General features: G+C 47.0%; 1 protein-coding gene and 1 long non-coding RNA gene across 2 annotated transcripts in view; one reads left to right on the top strand and one right to left on the bottom strand.

The window, feature by feature from the left end:
- The window catches only part of LOC119314587, an 8,440-nt gene extending 3,543 nt beyond the window's left edge, over positions 1 to 4,897 (top strand). Inside the window, exon 3 of the mRNA XM_037589317.1 lies at positions 4,612 to 4,897. The gene's annotated coding sequence lies outside the window, so the exon portion shown is untranslated. The remainder of the gene's footprint in view (positions 1 to 4,611) is intronic.
- Positions 4,898 to 10,230: 5,333 nt separating this feature from the next.
- LOC119314943 lies at positions 10,231 to 12,833 on the bottom strand. The gene is made up of 3 exons (XR_005152510.1): positions 12,626 to 12,833; positions 12,440 to 12,441; positions 10,231 to 10,591 (listed from the first exon to the last, which is right to left on the bottom strand). It is a non-coding gene; the product is annotated as an uncharacterized LOC119314943 (long non-coding RNA).
- Positions 12,834 to 16,730: the final 3,897 nt, after the last annotated feature.

Here is a 16,730-nt window from a genome sequence, read left to right as displayed (position 1 = left end):
TGGCAGCCCGTACCCCTCCGGCGACGTGCAGCCCCGCCGCGCCACCGTGGCCACTCGCAGCGAGGTCAACCGCGTCAATGGCGGCGGGGAAGTCGACGCAGACAGCTTCCAGATGCCCTGCCGCAAGAACTGCCGCCAGGGTGTGCGGCGCGCGGCCGCCACGGGTCCCCTCCAGCACCGCTGTCGCATCCCGTCTCCGGAGGTGGCCCTCGGCCTGTGCTTCCGCTGCCTTGAGCCCAGCCACCCCGTGCGGGAATGCACCAACAACGTCCAGTGCCACCGCTGTCTTTATCCTGGACACAGCTCGCGTGACTACACCAAGTACCACCGCGGCATGCTGCGCGCTCCCCCCGCCGCCGCTGCCACCTTGGCCGTCGCAGCCCAGGCGGAGTCGCGCCGCCGTCCCTGCCTGCAGGCCATGACCTTGTGCGCGTCATCCTTTCGCACTATGTGGAGATGGAAGAGGCTGAGATGGCGCTGCGACGTGGAATGGTGGTTTCCATCAGCGGAGACAGACCGGTGATTGCCGCTCGAGATGTCAAGGATGTCATGTATTCCTCACTCTACCTCCACCCCAGAGACTTCACAATCCATGCATACCACCTGGAGGATTTCCTCGTCTTCACCACCCGAGTGCTCATGGACTGCCTCGCCGGCTATCACTTCATCAACGGGCCCAGCTTCACCCTCGTGCTCCGCCCCTGGAACAAGCTCGCCCGTGCCGATGTCGGCTCCCTCGACTACTCTATGCAGCTCGAGCTATGTGGCATCCTGACACAAGCTTGGTACTTTTCCATGGCTGGACACCTACTAGGCAGCAGCTGCTGGATCGAGCAGCTCCACCCGAGCACGCGCTCCTGCGCTGACCTCGCCACCCTCCGGGTGATTGCGTGCACTCGCGACCTTGCGAGCATTCACAGGCGGCCATCCTCGAGATCGTGGAATCCGTCCCTGCACGCATCTGCTCCATGCCACTGACCACCCGCACCCTCTAGTACTCTATGTCCATCATGCTCGCCACCGCCATTGCGGCTGAGCGGCCCGCCTGGCCACCAACGGTGACCACAGCCTGCGTGATGGTGCACCTGGTGGTAGGGATGCTGGGCATGGCGATGGGGGCAATCGTGGTCGCCTACGCGGGCGCAATCGCCGCCGCACTACGAATGCTCCCGACGGCCGCGCGGATGGCATGACCATCTACTCCGAGGGCTGGTGTTTGTTCCACCATCGTGCCCACGCTGATGGTGTTGGCATCGATGCTAGCTGGCCCAACTCTTGTCTCCGTACGGTTGCAGCAGCTGCGCTGCCGACGAGACAAACCACCGGTCGCACGATGGACCCTTGGCCCACCGCTGGTGGCCCCCGTAGTTCCTGTCGCTTTTCCAAAAGGGGAAAGCACGGCGGAAAGAGAAAGAGATTGGCAGAGGAGGCCCGATGTGCAAAAGTTGCATCTTCTGCGGCTGCTTCGCCTTCTTGTCCTGGTGTGCATGACCCGGCAACAGTTGGACCCGCCCATTTGCCGTGACCCTCCCCAGCCAGACGGAGGCTGTTAGCACCCACCTGCTCCCAAGGGCCTGCCAGCGACACGACCAAGCCAGGCGAGGATCGCCCTGGCATGCATGGAGATCGGGACAACGACCCGGTCAGCCAATCCCTTGCCAGTGAGGTCCCTGACTCCCAACCTTTGGTGGTAATGACCGATCTGTTGTTGGGGCATTCTGGTGCTTTGTCGCTGCCACTCGCTACTGGCGCTGCGCCCACAGCAGACCAGTCCACGGAGACCCTGCTGGCGCTGGAGCCCACCACGACGTGCCCAACAGCGCGTCCCTTGCAGCCAATTGAGCCTCCCTTGCCAGTGAGGTCCCCGACTCCCAACCTTTGGTGGTAATGACCGATCCGCTGTTGGGGCATTCTGGTGCTTTGTCACTGCCACTCGCTACTGGCGCTGCGCCCACAGCAGACCGGTCCACGGAGACCCTGTTGGCGTTGGAGCCCAGCACAAACCGCCCAACGGCGCGTCCCGTGCAGCCAGCTGAGCCTGCCAGGAGCTTCCAGAAGCACCCGCGCGCGGCGTGCCGCGCACGAAATCCACCCCGGACGTTGCTCCGGCCCAGCAAGCCACCAAGGCCCATCACGCTGCCCAGCTTGAAGCCCAGCAAGAAGCCCAACATGAGGCCCTGAACGACATTGCAGGATCTGCCTGCACCCCGAGCCCACCAACGCGCTTCGCGTTGCCCCCGAGCACCATGCGCCGCTCTCGACCGCGCTCGATGCCACCAACGGCGTGGACCCTAGGTGACTTCCTCGCCGCCACCACCAAGCAGATAGATGCCGCCCTGCCAATCCCTGGCGGGCGACAACGACGGTTCCCGCCCAACTTCACCCCTCGGCGCGGGCGATTGGCCACGTCTACCACTGGCAAGACGTCCGCCCCGCCGACGGCCGAGAGGCGCGCCCAAATCCACATTCTGCGTACCCTTGGCATCGTGAGGTTGACTAGAAGATCATGGCGGCGGAGATGCAGGCGTATGAAGGTCTCTTCACAGTGACCATTCCCTTGTCCGTCCTTTCGGCATTGCTGCGCTAGTTGATCGCGAGCTCCCCGCGAATCCCACCATCGCGACGACACCACGGTGGTCGCAGGCAGACCCATCGAGGCATGGTTGCGTCACGCGCCAGGACATCAACCTCTTTCCAATGGATCACAACCCCAAAAGCCTCATTTGGAACGTGCGCGGACTCTACGCGCGCGCTTGCCGCACCGCCATCCGATCACTAGTTGTAATCGCAAATGCGTATGTTGTCTGCCTCCAAGAAACAAAGATGGCCTTGATCTACTCGTCGATTGTCTTGGAGACCCTTGGCTCGAAATTCAGGGGAATTATTAAACATCGCATTAACAACTCCACTATCAGCGCGTTACTAGAAAAATAGATGCACTATCAGATGGGTCTGCTTCGGAGATGAAAACTTAAAATTCTTTCATGCGGTGGCCTAGAATGCCCCTCATTTCATCTCTTACTGATTGACGGGGTTCATCAATCAATGATTGTGAAGCCAAAGCTGGTATCATCTGGAGAACATATAATAGCAGAGCACCTATCTCGGCCATTCCCATGCGTCCTTTGATCTGATTGAGCTTCTTCAACAGATCTTGGCTATGGAAAAGGATTTTTACAACCTATGATGATTTTCAAGATTCCGCCATCCTTCAAACCAAGCCAAAAGATACTACACTTGGACCTTTAGGCTTCGCTCGGTTGGTTCATTCCCGCAGGGAACCAACTCAAGAATCGGGTTGATCCCCTAGTGTCACCCAACCGCCACCTGTTCCTTAACCGCCAATCCCCACCAACCTCTGCATCTTAAACTCTGTTCTGTTGCTACACAAGGAATCAAATAGCTACATACAGCATAAGCAAATAGATACATGTGAAGATTCTCAAGCCCAAGCTAGAGACCAGCCATGGACTACAATAAATGTAATCACAGCTCTACAGCTACGAGTTGCAGGACCAAAAGAAAATTACATTTGTACTTTTTCAAGATCACAACTACTGGAAATACAATATTATCACAACTATAAAAAATTTGAATGCATTTATCCTTTTCTCCACTTGACTTTGGGAAATTTCTGCCTCTTATAATGAAGTGGAAAACAGATCCTCGAGGCACGTAATGCTTGCAAAGCCATGGAAATGTTCAAGTGGAGAAAAGTGAGCCTAGTACCTAGTAAGGCAAGTCAGGAATAGAACAGATTTATGACTCACAACCACTAACCATGATGGTGATGAATCGGCAAAAACATTCATCAGGACCCCTTATCTGCTAGATGAAAAAAAATTTGCTTGCTACTTGCTGGAGTAGCAATTGTGGAAATGATGAATCAGCAAAGGTCACAACTGATACAAGCTTAAACACACCATTCAAGGGACACTGGGTGAGAACAAACTCACAGAAAAAAAGAGTACTGCATGAAAAATCACTAGCTCAAGGTCCTAAAGTGAATCATTATATTTGTTCATCATGATACCATCCACGCACAATCATGATACTATCATTAATGCAGAATCTCGCTTCTTTTGTTTACATCTGCTTACATTGGTTGCTTGTCTGGCTTCTCTTTCCGTTTCTTTTCTGACTTCTTTTGGTCACTCAGGGAGTACTTGCCACTCTCCTAATTGAAGTAGAAAGTTGTGAACTGAAGGAACCTTAGAAAATAACATGGTCAGTTGTAGGATGGCCAGCCTAGGGGTGAAATCATGAAGTTGCATGACAGGACTGCCTACCATCATAGCAGTTCATGAATTGGTGAAAAACAGTACACCAAAAACTGTACAATAATATTAACGGATGGAGTACTAATAAGTTAGATAATGCATTATCCGTTGTTTGAGGCTTGTACTGCATGAATTTCATTAATTTTGATTTGCGACTGACTATCTAACTCGCACGTTTATAAAAGTAATACCTATAAGCTACAAACCAGATGCATCTGTTTTATTCTCCATGAGCGCTCATATGTCCATGACATTAAAGAATATTACACTTAATTTTTTCCCTAATGAATAGTACAAATTTGTTTGACTGATGACATTGATTGCTCTGCAGGTATCTAGAGTTGTGTTCTGGTGGCTGAGATGGTGAGATGGCTACTTCGGTTCCATTTCTTCGTACACTCAACCTGGAAATTGACCCTCTATCTAGCATGCACCGGTGAACTGCGAAGTTGACTAAGTTGGAATAAATCACATGATTTGCTATCTCCATTCTATTATCCAATTTCTGTTCACAACTTGTCAACCGGCATGAAGGTGTTCGATGAATCAGTACGTTGTGGTTCATCTCCTTTATTGTCGCACGTTAATGCAAGCCCGTTTGTCGGTTGATCTTGCTAGTTGATCTGTTTAATGATAAGCTAGCTAGTTTGCTTTTGAAAGACGGTCTAGGAGCATCTTAGGCCATCCCCAACGCCAGGCGCTAGGTGAGGCCACTAGGATATATTTCCACGTAGATCGGCAGTTAGTCGATCAATTCCCGGCGTGGCATCAACACCAACTGTAGCGGGTGCTTCGCTTTTTTCACCTGCCGCACCAGCTATGAAAAGAGTCGTTACTTCGTGTCTGGAATTAGCGCTTACCATTGGAGATCGCTTAGAAGGGGTTTTAATTTTTGATCTTATTTTTTTATCAGCCAACGGCTAGATCAGGTATCTTGCGTTGCAGGCGCTCTTAGAAGGGGTGCAAACATCTTTTTCTTTTCTTTCAAAACTAGTTAATTGCTCATGGGTTGCAATAGATAAATACATATTCTAGTGGTCCAATATTAATGGCAGCTAACATATACCTTTATGATTATCATATTTTCTCCTTGATTAAGCCACACTTCTTTTTCTTCTTCTTCGATTCACTATTTTCGTGGGTTGATAATGCTCATATTTGACTTCTGTCATTGCCATCCAGCTTATTCACGTATCTGAATTATCTTATGGTATTTTTTGCCACCACAAGCACGAAGGGAAATAATTTCATAGAAATTGTTGTGGCCCAGTCGCTCTCATCAACTTAGCTGTCTCGTCCTTCTCACTGCGACCTTGGCCCGCCAGATCCGCCACCTTGTGCTGCAACAACATCATCTACTGTTGTTGGCTCCCTCGGTGGCACCACGGGGTTGTGACAATCTGCACAAAGGTAATGTTGACTGCCTTAGCCGAGATATAAGATCGTAAAGAACCTAGGGTTAGATAATAGTTGCCCTTAAGAAACCGCAAAGCACAGATCCTTAAAGAAGATTCAAATACCATGGTGATGATCCTCGACACAGGAAGTCATTATCATCTAGGTTGGCATTAACATACTGCTCATCCAAGTCCTCGCAGAGCTGCATGTGTAGAGTGATTGATTTAGAAAATGAACTTTACATAGTTTGAAAACCTTGGTAACATCCATACGAGATTCTCTCAAAACATTATAAAAAGCTATGTTGGTCACAGTGGAGTCACAAGATGTGGCGGCATTGTCCATGCGGTGATAGATTGCACTTATTTCCTTTGCAGAATTGTAGTTTTGTCTGCCTGCTTTTCCCTAAAGCTTTTGCCCCGTTTATTTAGAAGAAAAGAACTATTTTTGAGACACGAATGAATGGGGCCGCCACCATTGACTCTTGTATTATTTGTTGGTTTTGTGTACATTTTGAGGGGAGCGGTAACTTTGTACACTTTTTACGTGTATTCCGTACAGTAGTTCTTTTATCGATTCCGTACAGTAGTTGATACATTTGAATCTGCATAGCTTCAGAGAATAATAAGAAGAAAAATCTGGATGTCCTGTTTATGTGCTGTGGGCTTCCTTTTACTCTAGTTTTCGTGGGCTCTCCCGAAAAGAAGGGAGGCGTTTTGGGCTTCAATCTCACTGCCAGCGTGACACCACTTTGGTTGGTACACTACTTCACAAGAAAAATCCTACACATCGTGGCTGAGGAATTGATTCAGAATGCTATTATTGCCTCGGATCCCAAGCAGGTGATCAATGACATTGAAATAGCTAATCAAGGAGGTTATGGGGCTACTTCAAATATAGCTGTTTTCACCTTTTCTGAAATTAACTGATTTTATGCATTTCATCTATTTCAGAGCTGCTTTCACTCACCGGAAGAAAGTGATGTCACCCATTTAAGAAAAATAATTTCACTCGGTTGAGAAAACATATCTCACTCAGTTGAGAGAACATATTTTCACACATTCGAAAACACAGATTTTAGTCGTTTCAAAATACTAGTTTCACTAATTTCAGAAAGTTGATTTCAATCATTAAAAAAACTATTTTCTTTATGTTCAAAAACCAATTTCACTCATCTGAAGAAACATATTTCACTCAATGAAGAAAATGATTTCACTCAGTTGTGAAAACATATTTCTCTCAGTTGAGAAAACATATTTCAAAAGAAATATTGGAACATATTTCACTCAACAGAAATATCAGTTTCACACATTGAAAAAGTCGTTTCACACGAAAAAGACATATTTCACTTTTTTCAAATAACTCATTTCACTCATTTCAGAAAACACATCACAGTCGTTCAATTGAAATACTATATTTCACTTGTTTCAAAAAACTGATTACACTCATTACAAAAGATAGATTTCATTAGTTTCAGAAAAACACATCACAGTTACTCCATTTGAAGAAATAGTTTCATAAGCTGGAATATGAAACTCACAAAGAAAACTATATTTAGAAAAGTGGTTTCAATCGTTTCAATATAAAACTGATTTCATTCATTTCAAAAGAACTGACTTTGCTGATTTCGTTATACTTATTTCATTCGTTACCAAAATGTTTTGAAATAATCAGTTTGACATGTTTGAACAAACTAGTTTCGGAAAACTGATTTCACTTATTTCAAAAAATATTTTCACTAGTTTCAAAATCGATTCCAATTATTTCGAATAAGTAAATTTGAAATGAGTGAAATTTAATTTTTGATATGATTGAAATAGAAAAACTTAAACTAGTTTAAATATATTCAAAATTGGTCTTGTTCTACAGATCACATGTTCAGGAATTTGAATATATAAAATATTTCAATTATAGAAAATTAGTGTGAGAGATATTGTACATCTAAAATTTTAAACAAAGATAAAATGGATGGATTTGTGTGTGAGAGAGAGGAGAGATAGAGGAGAGATTCTGCATGCATGCATGCGTACGGTTCCTGTTAAAAGGTACTGCATCATTCTAACATTGATTAGACTTAAATCAGAAATACAAGAGATATTTTGCAATGAATACTTGCATATACACATACACATGGTCCCACAACTTTAGATGTGGCAGCAACTCATTGGTGGGAAGATCACCGGTAGCTCCCGGCTCCGGTAAAAACACTTTGCAAGCCTCCTCCCACGCTCACGCTCACGCTCGCCGGCGGCGGCCCCAACCTCCTCTCCGAGATCCTCCTCCGCCTCCCCCCGAAGCCGTCCTCTCTCCCCCGCGCCTCCGTCGTCTCCAAGCGCTGGCGCCGCCTCATATCTGACCCGGGCTTCTCCCGCCGCTTCCGCTTCCACCACCGTCACAAGCCTCCTCTCCTTGGATTCTTTGAGGAATTATGTTTTAAATCTACAATGGATCGTCCCAATCATATTCCGGATGGCCGCTTCTGCTTGCAAGTTGACAACCACTTCTTACTCGCATGCCACCATGGCCTTGTACTCATCTTCCAGTTGAGGCCGCTCCAGGTCCTGGTGTGGGACCAGGGACGGAGCTGCTTGGTAAGCATTGGGGTCAATTGACCCCAATGAAATTAGGCAATTCTTCATTAGTTTAGTACTAACGACTATTCATTTATGGAAGATGACCCCACTGTCATAGACATGACCCCAGCAGACTTTTTTTCTAGCTTCGTTCCTGTGTGGGACCATATCACTGGCGAACTGGATCACATTGCCGCTTCCCCAGGATTCGATCCGATGGAGACCCCGACTAAGAGCATCTCCAACAGACGCCCTAAACGATGCGCGCGCGGTAAACCCAGCTTTTAACGCGCGCGGGGCGGTTTGCCGCGCTCCAACGGCCGCGGGAAACAAGCGCGCGCCGGAACCATTTGCGCGCGCGCGAAAAGGCGCCAGCTCGCGCGCAAGATTTGGCGCGCCGCTTCGCGCGCGCCTATAAAGCTGCGCGCCGCTTCGCCACGCGCTTCTCCACACTTCCTCTTCCCCTCTTCCTCTCCATCTCTGCCACGCGCCGCTCCAGTGCCCCGCCACCGCCGCGCCGCCGAGGAGCGTCCGACTACCGCGGCGTCCTCCTGCGCCCCAACGGCTGCTACAGTGCGGAGATATGCTCCGGCGAACTCCGGCTCGGCCTCGGCGCGTATGGGACGGCGCGCGAGGCCGCCCGCGCGTACGACGCGGCGGCGTGGCGCCTAGGCCGGCCGCGCGGCCAGATGAACTTTCAAGATGTGTACACGCTCCAGCAAGCGCTCAACCTCGCCCCTCTGCCTCGTCTGAACACGGCGGAAGACCGTGCGGAGCACGCCGAGCGGCAACGCCGCCTCCTCGTCGCCCATGAGGACGAGCGGGTCATGGCGGAGTGGCGCCAGCGCCACCCGGAGGACGTCGCCTACGAGCAGGCCTACTGGGCAAGGCGCCGCGAGGAGGACACGCGAAGGCGCCGCGAGACGCGGTTGGAAAGGCGTCAGCGGAAGGCGTTGGCGAATGCGCAGTCCGACATCGTTGCAGCAGGTAGGCAGTCGTTCTTCGCGCCGAACGATGATCGGTGGCTGGACATCTGGCTAGACACCTCGGACGACACCGCCGAGGATGATAATGGTGATGATGATAGCGACTTAGAGTAGTTTCTATCTAGTTGCGCCGTAGTTTATCTATGCTTTCGAACTATCTATCTAGTTGCACCGATGAATACCTTTGTATCGTTTTATCTAGTTTTTATTTTATCTATGCGTTTGAAAATTAAAAAAAATATTGTGTGCGCGCTGCATTTTTTGCGCGCTACTGGAGCGGCGCGCGCGCTGCATTTTAGCGCGGCTGCTGGAGCGGGCGCAGCGCGCCGCGCCAAACCAGGCGATGGGCGCGCGCTAAAGCTATTTTTTGCGCGCGCCGCGTTGGGCGCCTGTTGAAGATGCTCTAACGGGGCGGTGCTTCGTGCTACCAGAGACATCCAACACTTCCAGGTGGTCTTGGTATGCACAGAGACAAACAACCATCAACATACACGAGCGATCGCCCGTGTTTACTCGTCAGAGACTGGCGGGTGGGGCGATCTAATCTCAACACTGATTCCACCTAAGGCGGGTTCAGATCGACCTCCCTGCATTGTTTTCACGGGACCTCCTGGTGTCCAAGTGGGACATTCCCTTTACTGGTTGCTTTTTGAAAGTCTGGCTGGCATCCTCGAGTTTGATTTGGATAGACAGAGCTTAAGTGTGATACATGTGCCAGTGGACATCGACAATTACCACCTCACAGTTATGCGGGCGGAGGGTGGAGGCCTTGGTTTCATTTATCTTTCAGGCTTGAGCGCCCAATTATGGAGGAGAAAAACCAATTGTGATGGTGTTGCTTCATGGGTGATGGGAGTGACTAATGAACAGGCGACTGATTTTAAATTGGTGTTAGGTCGTTTTTTATTCCACTCAACGATTGACACCTGTCTAAGTATATACTCTGTCTAGAAACTCATTAGTACAGAAAAACGTCTATTTCTTTCCTGCTTCAGGTCGAAAATCTGCCGAAGCCTCTTGGGCTCCTTCTAGTTTACGTAAAAGGAACCTGCCGTGAAACGGGCCTCCTAGCAGACCCGTTAATGCAAAAACGTGAAGGTTGACTAACAAAAGGAACCCACACTGTCCACCCCCACCACCCCTCTCTCTCACCCGTTTAGGGGGCTGCGTTGGGTAACAACACACTGCCCTCCCTTCCCTAAAATTTTCATTTATATATACATGCTGCATTTATGTGATGATCACCTTACTTGTGAATCATCTATACATAAAGAAAATGTACTATAGTTAGATAAGGCTTGTGTCCCTGTTGTTCCACTTGGCAGAGAAGAACTCAATAAAAACATGATCACCTCTCAATAAAAACATGATCACCTTCCTGCATAAAAAACTGATAATCGATTAATCACTGAATATACAAACACTTAACATAGAGTGAAGAAACTAACACTAAAACTGTGCAATCATGAGGAAAATGAAAACTAGAACTAAGATACTGATAAACACTAGTGTGGGAGACTCGCTGAGTTAATCATGAACAAACTGAACAAAGAGGCAAAAACTGGACACTCGGGATAAAACTGAGGACATATATACTGAAACCTGAGGAAATATATGGAAGAAAACTGAGGACAAATACTGAAACCTGGATAAGACCTTAAATGACACTGGACCTAAAATACAGAAATCTAAAACTGAAATAACTAAGGATCAAGAACTATATATACTGAAATAACAACAAGCAACGCCACACTGAAATCGTACTCAAGAATGCACACTGAATCTGAAACAGATGAATGATAGAAAGAAAAAATAATACTGACGAACACACACTGAATATGACTTGAAGAACTTGATTACTGAATCCGAAGCAGAAAACTGATGGAAAATAGAGGACTGATAGAAAGAATACCAAGAAGACTGAGAAGAATACCAAGAGGACTAAGGAATAAAGATAACTAATGACTGATAACTAAGAAAGAAGAAGCATAGACTTAAGAGTGACAGAATGTAAGACAAGGTGAAACACATAACTAAAAGACAAAATAACACTGAATATGACTAAAGATAAACTAAAGAACTAAAACTGGATAAGACAGAAGCTCATAGAACAAGACTAAAATAATTATGACTGTAATACAAATTAAGTCAATGTGACATATGACTAAAAAGAGAGTAATGATAGAATTGGATTTTATACTTCTTCGTCACATATTTGTTCTTGAGTTTCTATACTGTATCTGAAAAAGAGACTGGATTTTACAGGTAAACAGCTACGTGAATGAGGATATGCATGATATGTGCATTGGAAGCCAAGAAGCTCTGTTCATGCAGGTCGATGGAGGAAGGAAAAAAATTCTTCGTATTTTTTACGCCTTACAACTATTCATTCAGCTTCAAAGGTGGCAGAAAAAGAAAAAATACAGATGACTGAATATGAAATTTGACGCTGCCAAGGGATATTTTAAGCTAACAATCATCAGGGGGAGAAAATATTTTGCATTCCAAGGACAAGTCTACTGTTCCTGCAAACTCATCGATGCACAGGACAAAAAGACGAGCAAGTTATTCGTTCAGGTTCAGATAACCAAACAGACTTACATCCTGAATTACAAGATTTTTTTCAAAGAAGACATGTGTATAAGGAAGAAAACATCGATCCAAAAGCACATGTATGAGCACAGATAACTAGACTTCCCACTTCTCACTTATGCAGATTAAAAGAGGGTAACTGGAACAAATTCCATCGTGTACACTAGTTTCAGAACAATCTACTGCCTGGTTAGTTGGTGCATAACACTACATTCAGATGATCCCCAAGCCATTCTCTACGTAATCACTCAACTCTCTGAAAACAAATCACATCCATTACTAACTAAAAGCCATCAAAATCATGCTGACAACAAAAGTGGCACCCTACAATTTCTCCACATTACTACTCCTGCAGAAGAAAAAGACGCATACATTCAGTTACCTATCTCTGACCATCTACAAACATTCCTTGGGCTTCTAAAATATCTTACAGGGTAACACACTATATGTGGAAAATTCAATCATACTGAAAATGAGGTCTACATCCAGAACAAAAGAGTACTACATTAAAACAAAGTTGAGGCCTACTTAGTGAACGAAAATTGGAGGACACACATACAGGTGCCTGCAGCAAATTCAGGGGCGTTCTATGATGAACCACTCAAAAAACTCCTCCAGGATTGAAGAGATTCATGGGCGTTTCTGTTCTACCACACACCTTCCTGGCCGAAACTACAAACAACTAAACCACCCCCTGCTATGGAGGTCTGTGACCGGTGACAAACACGACGAACTGAAATTCAGAGGGCATAGACATATAGAACAGAAAAAAGGGCAGCGGGAAGGAGCGTGATACCTTGCGCCCCGATGGCGCCGCCGACTGCCGTCGCACCCACCGACTGAAGCTTGCTGGTGGCGGACATGGCGGCACAGCTCCGCCGAGCTCCTCTCCAAACCGACATCTGACCTGCGTGCAGCCGGCACTGTGGAGCATGCCTCCTGCTTACAAGCTCTCCTCGCGGAGGACTCGGCGCACGCCATCTCTGTTGCTAAACACCGGCGAGGACGCCCCCGCCTCCCCTCCGCCGTCTCCGCCCCCGCCTTCCCTCCGCCGTCTCCGCCCCGCCTCGGCCCACCCCCCACCAATCCCCTCCTCAGATACAACAAAGGCCGCCGCCCCACAGACTGAATAGAAAATTCAAAAACACCTGGCGCTTCGTGGATCGAATAACGTAAACCATGGACCCGCAAACCCGAAAGCCCAACAACACAGAAAAAGGTCCGCCTCGTACCTACAACCAACTGAGGACAAACGAAAATCACTGTGATTGGTGCGAATCGGACGGACTAAAAACGACCTGAGACGAATTTGTTTTCAGACGACTGAAAAATAGTAAAAGTGAAAATCTATTGAACTGGACAAGTTACTTTCCATGAATTCAAAGGATATAGGGTATCCGATGATACAAGGGTTTGCTGAGGAGAATAATGTGGTCTTCCTGTTGACAGATATGGGTCTATTCACGATCCAGCTTGAGTCATTGCAGTTCAAGAAACTTTGTGAAATTGACTACTTGTCTCGCTATTATCCACTCGAAAGTGTCTTTGCTGCAGGTAATAGCATGCCTTTACACTATGGGTATAATAAAGCACATATATCTTTTGTTAATTGGTTGTTTCAATGCTGTTTAAATCATTTTGTGTGAAGCTAAAAAGATTAAGTAGTTCATATCACCTGTTTCTTTTAGTGTTGGTTGATATCTTCAACATAGAGCAAAGTTGTTCTATAGTGTGTTCTTTTTTGATGTTTTTGTGGTGGCGTTCTGTGTAATTATCAATGAAAAAAATAGCGCGCTACAGAAAATAGCGCGGCCTCTGAAAATATGCTATTAGCGTGCTATAGCGCGCTACAACGTGCTATTAGCGAGACATTATACAAAAATTAATTTAGTGAGGCAATTCTCTACACGCCACAGCGTGCTATTAGCGGCGCTATAGCATGCTATTTTTTTCAGTGGTAATTATGTTGTTCGAGTGAGAGGTGGCAAACTCTATCCGGCACAAAGATTGGAATGTGAGGAAGATTGACATTTATTTGTATAATAATTCAATAAAAAATATTTTTGCATGCCTATTGGCATATTCAAGAATTGTATAATAGCAGTATTAGTGCATTAGTACATAGTTATGTTGTTTGCCAAGATGAGACCATAGTGGTTGGAAAATGAAGTCAACTACATGGAGAAAAACTAGCTTGAACCAAATGGAATGTCAAATATGTAGCTCAGTTGGCACATTCCGAAGCTTAAAGCTAGTTTTATTTTTTTAATCAATAATGATTTGGTTCGATATTTACCAAATAGTCTTTTATTTTCATCACTTTCAGAAGGGTCCTGCCACAAGTGGTGAGTTCATTTGTGCTAGAGTAAAAAATAAATGGACCTTCAATCATATACATTCATCACTACGGAACGTCATCGAACGATCGTTCGGTGTTCTAAAGATGAAATGGAGAATCCTCCTCGGCATCACACGGTACAAACCTGCTACGCAAACAAAGATCATTACTGCATGCGCGTGTCTTCATAACTTCATTCGTGAGAGCAAACTAAGTGATCAACATTTTGACATGGTTGAGAGTGGATCTTATGCTCATGAAGAGAGCCTTTCTCATCACCATGCACCCATTGATGATGGTACTATGGGTTCCATCCGTGATGCGATTGCTACAAGTGTTTTCCCTTGATGGTTAGCTCTAGGGTGTACGCTTTTGTTGGGATAACCATGTAATAATTTACAGATCTTTTTTATTCAATACTTATTCTCAAGAACTCATACTACATGAGACAGTGATGCATGTATGGCATTCGTATGCGACAAAATGATCTTCCTTATGTTTGATTATAACATGTTGTGGTGTTTTACAGTCAAATTTATGTTCATATGGGCAACAATGATAAAAAATATAGCACAATATCGTTTGATCTGAACAATAGTATAGTCCAAGGGTATTACAGACTTTTCATTGATCATATCACACAGAAGCTGAAAAAACTGGCACTGAAAAGAACTGGCTAGCTTATTATCTGGAGCTTATTTCCACAGCAGCTTATCTTGAGCTTATTTCCACAGCAGCTTATTTCCACAGCACAGCTCAAAAGAACTGGCCCTTAATCTCCCTTAAGTGCACTTTCCACCTACTACATGGGTTTACTCCGCCACCACTGTCTCTGTTGGGGATCGTAGCAGAAATTAAAAAATTTCTACGCATCACCAAGATCAATCTATGGAGTATTCTAGCAACGAGGGGAATAGGAGTGCATCTACATACCCTTGTAGATCGCGAGCGGAAGCGTTCAAGTGAATGGGGATGATGGAGTCGTACTCGCCGTGATCCAAATCACCGATGACCAAGTGCCGAACTGACAACACCTCCGCGTTCAACACACGTACGGTTGGGAAGACGTCTCCTCCTTCTTGATCCAGCAAGGGGGATGGAGAGGTTGATGAAGATCCAGCAGCACGACGGCGTGGTGGTGGATGCAGCAGGATCCCGGCAGGGCTTCGCCAAGCACAAGCGGGGAGGAGAGGTGTTACGGAGGGAGAGGGAGGCGCCAAGAGCAAGGTGCGGCTGCCCTCCCTCCCTTCCACTATATATAAGGGCTAGGGGGGCGCATGCCCCCTTGGAGATCCCATCTAAAAGGGAGGGAGGGTGGCCCCTAGGGGCAACGACCCCCTTAGGGTTTCCAACCAGGGGGGCGCATGCCCCCTCGGGGGGCAACGACCCCCTAGGGTTTCCAACCCTAGGCGCCTTGGGCCCTTGGGTGGGGCGCACCAGCCCATCAGGGGCTGGTTCCCACGCCACTTCAGCCCATGGTGCCCTCTGGGATAGGTGGCCCCATCCGGTGGACCCCCGGGACCCTTCCGGTGGTCCCGGTACAATACCGGTAACCCCCCAAACCTTTCCGCTGGCCGAAACTGGACTTCCTATATATAAATCTTTACCTCCGGACCATTTCGGAACTCCTCGTTATGTCCGGGATCTCATCTGGGACTCCGAACAACTTTCGGGTTACTGCATACTAATATCTCTACAACCCTAGTGTCACCGAACCTTAAGTGTGTAGACCCTACGGGTTCGGGAGACACGCAGACATGACCGAGACGCCTCTCCGGTCAATAACCAACAGCGGGATCTGGATACCCATGTTGGCTCCCACATGCTCCTCGATGATCTCATCGGATGAACCACGATGTCGAGGACTTAATCAATCCCGTATTCAATTCCCTTTGTCAATCGGTACGTTACTTGCCCGAGACTCGATCGTCGGTATCCCAATACCTTGTTCAATCTCGTTACCGACAAGTCACTTTACTCGTACCGTAATGCATGATCCCGTGACCAACCCCTTGGTCACATTGAGCTCATTATGATGATGCATTACCGAGTGGGCCCAGAGATACCTCTTTGTCATACGGAGTGACAAATCCCAGTCTCGATTCGTGCCAACCCAACAGACACTTTCGGAGATACCTGTAATGTACCTTTATAGTCACCCAGTTACATTGTGATGTTTGGAACACCCAAGGCACTCCTACGGTATCCGGGAGTTGCACAATCTCATGGTCTAAGGAAATGATACTTGACATTCAGAAAAGCTACAGCAAACGAACTACACGATCTTTGAGCTAAGCTTAGGATTGGGTCTTATCCATCACATCATTCTCCTAATGATCTGATCCCGTTATCAATGACATCCGCATGTCCATAGCCAGGAAACCATGACTATCTGTTGATCAACGAGCTAGTCAACTAGAGGCTCACTAGGGACACATTGTGGTCTATGTATTCACACATGTATTACGATTTCCGGATAATACAATTATAGCATGAAAAATAGACAATTATCATGAACAAGGAAATATAATAATTATTTTATTATTGCCTCTAGGGCATATTT

This window comes from Triticum dicoccoides, chromosome 6A, assembly GCF_002162155.2.
Source record: "Triticum dicoccoides isolate Atlit2015 ecotype Zavitan chromosome 6A, WEW_v2.0, whole genome shotgun sequence".
NCBI lineage: Eukaryota > Viridiplantae > Streptophyta > Magnoliopsida > Poales > Poaceae > Triticum > Triticum dicoccoides.
The sequence above is the reverse complement of the archived record's forward strand: the minus strand, read 5'-3'. Positions and strand labels throughout refer to the sequence as shown.